The following is a 7,160-nucleotide window of genomic DNA, read 5'->3' as shown; positions in this document are numbered from 1 at the left end:
GAGAAGCAATGGTGGGCCCATATTCCGACGAATGGCTCGAGGCCATGAAATCCGAGATAGAATCCATGTATCAGAACAAAGCATGGACTTTGGTGAACTTGCCCGATGATCGGCAAGCCATTGAGATAAATGGATCTTTAAGAAGAAGACGGACATGGACGGTAATGTTACCGTCTATGAAGCTCGACTTGTGGCAAAGAGTATTTTCACAAGTTCAAGGAGTTGACTACGATGAGTTTTTCTCATCCGTAGCGATGCTTAGGTCTGTCGGAATCATGTTAGCATTAGCTACATTTATGAAATCTGGCAGATGGATGTCAAAACAGGTTTCCTTACCAGTTTTCGTAAGGAAAGGTTGTATGTGATACAATCAGAAAGGTTTTGTCGATCCTAAGGATGCTAAAAGGTATGCTAGCTCCAGCGATCCTTCCATGGATTAGAGCAAGCATCTCGGAGTCAGAATATACGCTTTGATGGAGTGATCAAAGTTTTTGGGTTTATACAAAGTTTGTTAGAAACTTGTATTTACAATAAAGTGAGTGGGAGCGCTACAACATTTCTGATAAGTATATGTGAATGACATATTGTTGATCCGAAATGATGTAAAATTTCTGGAAAGCATAAAGGGTTGTTTGAAAGGAGTTTTTCAAAGGAAGACCTGGATAAAGCTACTTACATATTGGGCATCAAGATCCATAGAGATAGATCAAGACGCCTGATGATACTTTCAAAAGACAGCACACCTTGACATGATTTTGAAAGAGTTCAAAATAGATCAGCAAAGAAGGAGTTCTTGGCTGTGTTACAAGGTGTGAGTATTGAGTGAGACTCAAGACCTGACCACAGCAGAAGATAGAGAAAGGACGAAGGTCGTCCCCTATGCTTTAGACATAGGCTCTATAGTATGCTATGCTGTGTACTGCACATGTAGTGTGCCTTGCCATGAGTTGGTCAAGAGGGTACAATGGTGATCCGGGAAAGGATCTCATGACAGCGGTCGAACTTATCCTTAGCACCTAGTGGATTAAGGAATTTTCTCGATTATGGAGGTGGAAAGGAGTTCGTCGTAAAGGGTTACGTCGATGCGAACTTTGACACTAATCCGGATGACTCTGAGTAGTAAACCGGATTCGTATAGTAGAGCAATTATTTGAAATGGCTCCAAATAGCGCGTGGTAGCATCCACAAGATGACATAGATATTCGTAAAGCACACGGTTCTGAAAGGTTCAGACCCGTTGACTAATAACCTCTCTCACAAGCATAACATGACCAAACCAGAACACATTGAGTGATAATCACATAGTGATGTGAACTAGATTGTTGACTCTAGTAAACTCTTTAGATGTTGGTCACATGGTGATGTGACCAGTGAGTGTTAATCACATGGTGATGTGAACTAGATTATTGACTCTAGTGCAAGTGGGAGACTGTTGGAAATATGCCCTAGAGGCAATAATAAATGGTTATTATTATATTTCTTTGTTCATGGTAATTGTCCATTATTCATGCTATAATTGTATTGTCCGGAAATCGTAATACATGTGTGAATACATAGACAACACCATGTCCCTAGTGAGCCTCTAGTTGACTAGCTCGTTGATCAATAGATGGTTACGGTTTCCTGACCATGGACATTGGATGTCGTTGATAATGGGATCACATCATTAGGAGAATGATGTGATGGACAAGACCCAATCCTAAGCATAGCATAAAAGATCGTGTAGTTTCGTTTGCTAGAGCTTTTCCAATGTCAAGTATCTTTTCCTTAGACCATGAGATCGTGCAACTCCCGGATACCGTAGGAGTGCTTTGGGTGTGCCAAACGTCACAACGTAACTGGGTGACTATAAAGGTGCATTACGGGTATCTCCGAAAGTGTCTGTTGGGTTGGCACGGATCGAGACTGGGATTTGTCACTCCGTGTGACGGAGAGGTATCTCTGGGCCCACTCGGTAATGCATCATCATAATGAGCTCAATGTGACTAAGGCGTTAGTCACGGGATCATGCATTGCGGTACGAGTAAAGAGACTTGCCGGTAACGAGATTGAACTAGGTATTGGGATACCGACGATCGAATCTCGGGCAAGTAACATACCGATTGACAAAGGGAATTGCATCGGATTGATTGAATCCTCGACACCGTGGTTCATCCGATGAGATCATCGTGGAGCATGTGGGAGCCAACATGGGTATCCAGATCCCGCTGTTGGTTATTGACCGGAGAGGCGTCTCGGTCATGTCTGCATGTCTCCCGAACCCGTAGGGTCTACACACTTAAGGTCCGGTGACGCTAGGGTTGTAGAGATATATGTATGCGGAAACCCGAAAGTTGTTCGGAGTCCCGGATGAGATCCCGGACGTCACGAGAGGTTCCGGAATGGTCCGGAGGTAAAGATTTATATATGGGAAGTCTTATTTTGGTCGCCGGAAAGGTTTCGCACTTTATCGGTATTGTACCGGGAGTGCCGAAAGGGGTCCGGGGGTCCACCAAGGGGGTCCACCAGCCCCGGGGGGCCACATGGGCTGTAAGGGGTGCGCCTTGGCCTATATGGGCCAAGGGCACCAGCCCCAAGAGGCCCATGCACAAGAGATAAGAAAAAAGGGAGAGTCCTAAAAGGGGAAGGCACCTCCGAGGTGCCTTGGGGGGGAAGGACTCCCCCCTGGCCGCACCCTTCCTTGGAGGAAGGGGCAAGGCTGCGCCCCCCCTCTCCCTTGGCCCTATATATAGTGGGGGGAAGGGAGGGCAGCAACATCTAAGCCTTGGGCGCCTCCCTCCTCCCCTGCAACACCTCTCTCTCTCTCGCAGAAGCTCGGCGAAGCCCTGCCGGAGACCCGCTACATCCACCACCACGCCGTCGTGCTGTTGGATCTCCATCAACCTCTCCTTCCCCCTTGCTGGATCAAGAAGGAGGAGACGTTGCTGCACCGTACGTGTGTTGAACGCGGAGGTGCCGTCCGTTCGGCACTCGGTCATCGGTGATTTGGATCACGGCGAGTACGACTCCGTCATCCACGTTCATTGGAACGCTTCCGCTCGCGATCTACAAGGGTATGTAGATCCACTCCTTTCCCTTCGTTGCTAGTAGACTCCATAGATGCACCTTGGTGAGCGTAGGAAAATTTTAAATTATGCTACGATTCCCAACAACATGGGCCCTGCCCAGAGAACGTTTTAAAAAATGATTTTAAAAAATTAAATTAATAAAAATAAATAATTAAGATAATTAATTAACTTAATTAATCATGTTAATATTAACTAATTAAGATTAATTAACCTAATAACTAATTAACCTAATTAACTAATGTTAATTACCTAACAGCCCCTGACAGGTGGGACCCACCTGTCAGGTTGACCAGTCAACGGTCAACGTTGACAGCTGACGTCATGCTGACGTCAGGCTGATGCATTAATTAAATTTCGAATTAAAATAATTTATTAAATTCTAAAAATAATTTAAATCTTTTAAAATTATTATAAAATAAACCGTAGCTCGGATGGAAAAACTTTGTACATGAAAGTTGCTCAGAACGACGAGACAAATCCGGATACGCAGCCCGTTCGTTCACCACACGTCCCTAGCATAGTGAACCTGCAACATTTCTCCCCCGGTCAGCTGTCTGGCAGAGGTCCGGAACCGGGAAAACATTTCCGGTTGAATTTCCCCCTTCACCTATTCGTGTAGACATACGTTAGGTCACACCCGACACGTCGTGTTACCACGTTATGCTTTGTGATGCTATGTTTGCTTTATATTTACTGTTTCTTCCCCCTCTTCTCTCCGGTAGACCCCGAGACCAATGCTGCCCCTGTGATCGACTATGTCGACAACGACCCGTCCTTGCCAGAGCAACCAGGTAAGCCCCCCCCCTTGATCACCAGATATCGCCTATTCTTCTCTATACTGCTTGCATTAGAAGAGTGTAGCATGTTACTGCTTTCGGTTAATCCTATTCTGCTGCATAGCCTGTCATTGTTGCTAGAGTTGTTACCCTTACCTGCTATCCTACTGCTTAGAATAGGATGCTAGTTTTTCCATCAGTGGCCCTACATTCTTGTCCGTCTGCCATGCTACTACTGGGCCGTGATCACTGCGGGAGGTGATCACGGGTATATACTATATACTTTATATACATGACACATGTGGTGACTAAAGTCGGGTCAGCTTGCTGAGTACCCGCAAGTGATTCTGATGAGGGTGCTGAAAGGACAGGTGGCTCCATCCCGGTAGAGGTGGGCCTGGGTTCCTGACGGCCCCCGACTGATACTTTGTGGCGGAGCGACAGGGCAGGTTGAGACCACCTAGGAGAGAGGTGGGCCTGGCCCTGGTCGGCGTTCGCGGATACTTAACACGCTTAACGAGATCTTGGTATTCGATCTGAGTCTGGCCAATTGGTCTATACGCACTAACCAACTACGCGGGAACAGTTACGGGCACTCAACGTCGTGGTATCAGCCGAAGCTCTTCTTGACGTCGGCGACGGAGCGGCGCGCACCGGATTGGACTGGAACGCCTGCTAGGCTAGGTCTGCTTCCGGCCGCCCTCGCAACATGCAGGTGTGCAATGGGCGATGGGCCCAGACCCCTGCGCGCATAGGATTTAGACCGGCGTGCTGACCTCTCGGTTGAGCCTAGGTGGGGCTGCGACGTGTTGATCTTCCGAGGCCGGGCATGACCCAGAAAAGTGTGTCCGGCCAAATGGGATCGAGCGTGTTGGGTTATGTGGTGCACCCCTGCAGGGAAGTTTATCTATTCGAATAGCCGTGTCCCTCGGTAAAAGGACGACCCAGAGTTGTACCTTTACCTTATGACAACTAGAACCGGATACTTAATAAAATACACCCTTCCAAGTGCCAGATACAACCTGGTGATCGCTCTCTAACAGGGCGACGAGGAGGGGATCGCCGGGTAGGATTATGCTATGCGATGCTACTTGGAGGACTTCAATCTACTCTCTTCTACATGCTGCAAGATGGAGATGGCCAGAAGCGTAGTCTTCGACAGGACTAGCTATCCCCCACTTATTCTGGCATTCTGCAGTTCAGTCCACCGATATGGCCCTTTACACATATACCCATGCATATGTAGTGTAGCTCCTTGCTTGCGAGTACTTTGGATGAGTACTCACGGTTGCTTTTCTCCCTCTTTTCCCCTTTCTGTACCTGGTTGTCGCAACCAGATGCTGGAGTCCAGGAGCTAGAGATCTCGATGATGATTCTACATGGAGTTCGGCTTCGAGGAGTAGTTAGGAGGTCCCAGGCAGGAGGCCTTGCCTTTTCGATCATTGCTACTTTTGTGCTAGCCTTCTTAAGGCAGGCTTGTTTAACTTATGTCTGTACTCAGATATTGTTGCTTCCGCTGACTCGTCTATGATCGAGCACTTGTATTCGAGCCCTCGAGGCCCCTGGCTTGTATTATGATGCTTGTATGACTTATTTATGTTGTAGAGTTGTGTTGCGATATCTTCCCATGAGTCCCTCATCTTGATCGTACACATTTGCGTGCATGATTAGTGCACGGTCAAATCGGGGGCGTCACAAGTTGGTATCAGAGCCAACTGCCTGTAGGAATCCCCCTTTCCAACTCCTTGGCCGATGTCGAGTCTAGTCATTGAAAAACTTTTACTAACATGGTTGTGTGGCTTACGGGCCCACGTCGCCATTGGGTGGTATTAGGATCTTTTACTCCTTGTCTATACTCTGGGACTCTGATCTCTCTTCTATTCGGGTTAAGTGAATTTTGCTAAATCTAACATTAGGATCTCATTATCACTTTCACCCGGAGAGGCCCTTATTACTGATGATCGTCTGCTGCACGTGAAGACCCTGAAGATACTCTCCGCTGATAACCCGAGAACTTGTGTTCATCGCTTTTGCAATTCCCTTCCATCGATAAACTCCTATGGATAACCACGTATAGTCGCCATTCATACAATGTTGCCCAGTTGATCTTGTTATTACAAGATACCCCGGAATTCTCTCTGTTGTTCCGAGAATCCTTTGAGCTTACTGCCTTGCTGTTCCTTGTCACCTGAATACCCCTACGGATAATTCTTGCACCTACCGAGTATCGACTCATCCCCAGTTGATTCATGTATTTCACAATAGTCTTAAAAATACTATTCGATCTTCCGAAAATCCTCAGGAGCCTGTTGCTCTTGAAATTCTTGTTTGCTTGCATTATGGTCAATCCCATAAGTCTCGTAATCTTATTGGCATCTCTTGTCATTATCATTTTGAGTCCGTTGATTCAATTTGTTGCGAATGCTCGCAATCCTCAATCAGACCCTAGAATTCATCCTTCCGGCTCAGACATCATTTTAAACGTGAGCTGGATCTCGACCAATCAAATTGCCATCGATTGTACCCCTAAGCCTACTCAACTTATCCATCCTTGATTAGAGTGTTGCTTCTGATCCCCTGATTTGGAAATCTTAATTCTTTTGCATTTGAACTTTGAATTAGTCAGTTGTTTCTATAATCAGATCTCCTTGCATTCTTCTTCCTCTGGTTGAGTACCGATGCTCACATCAGATCCCTTGTGGACCATCGGTTCCTTTGTTGGATTTTATCCGGCAGTGTCCTTCATATTGAATAACCTTGTGAGCCTTTCCATGGGTATATAATGCCTTTGGTAAATTGTATCATCTGCTTTTGAACAATGCTCTACTTTCGAGCTTGTAATATTTACTCCGAAGTTTGTGGTATATGTCCTAAGATGCCCTAATGGGTTGAACCTACGCCTCCCTAATCCGTGTGAACCCGAAAGATTACACGGGTCATACTTATCTGGTATTGCACCAGGTAAAAACTTTCAACATCTAATGTCATTTTCGAAATACGAGAGGTGAATGAAAGGTTATGCATTGAACAAGTGGGAGTCGACCTTGAACTTTGTGTTCATGCCCATGGACACGATGCAGATCTTATCATTAAAGCTTCTCTTAAATTAATTATTCCCTCGGTATAAGTTCATCTTATATCTGGGATCTGGCCTTTTTCAATCGTGGTTCTGACCATGTTCTCCTTTAAATACCATTTCTCGTGCAAGTTTAAGCACTTGTCCTCTGCAAAGCAATACACCCGTCCAACCTCTACTTTGATCTGTCGTCAAGTATTACCCCCTGGTATCTCGAGATTATCATGGAACTGCATAACT

The sequence above is a fragment of the Triticum aestivum genome, chromosome 6D (assembly GCF_018294505.1).
Source record: "Triticum aestivum cultivar Chinese Spring chromosome 6D, IWGSC CS RefSeq v2.1, whole genome shotgun sequence".
Classification (NCBI taxonomy): domain Eukaryota; kingdom Viridiplantae; phylum Streptophyta; class Magnoliopsida; order Poales; family Poaceae; genus Triticum; species Triticum aestivum.
This window is presented reverse-complemented; position numbering follows the sequence as displayed.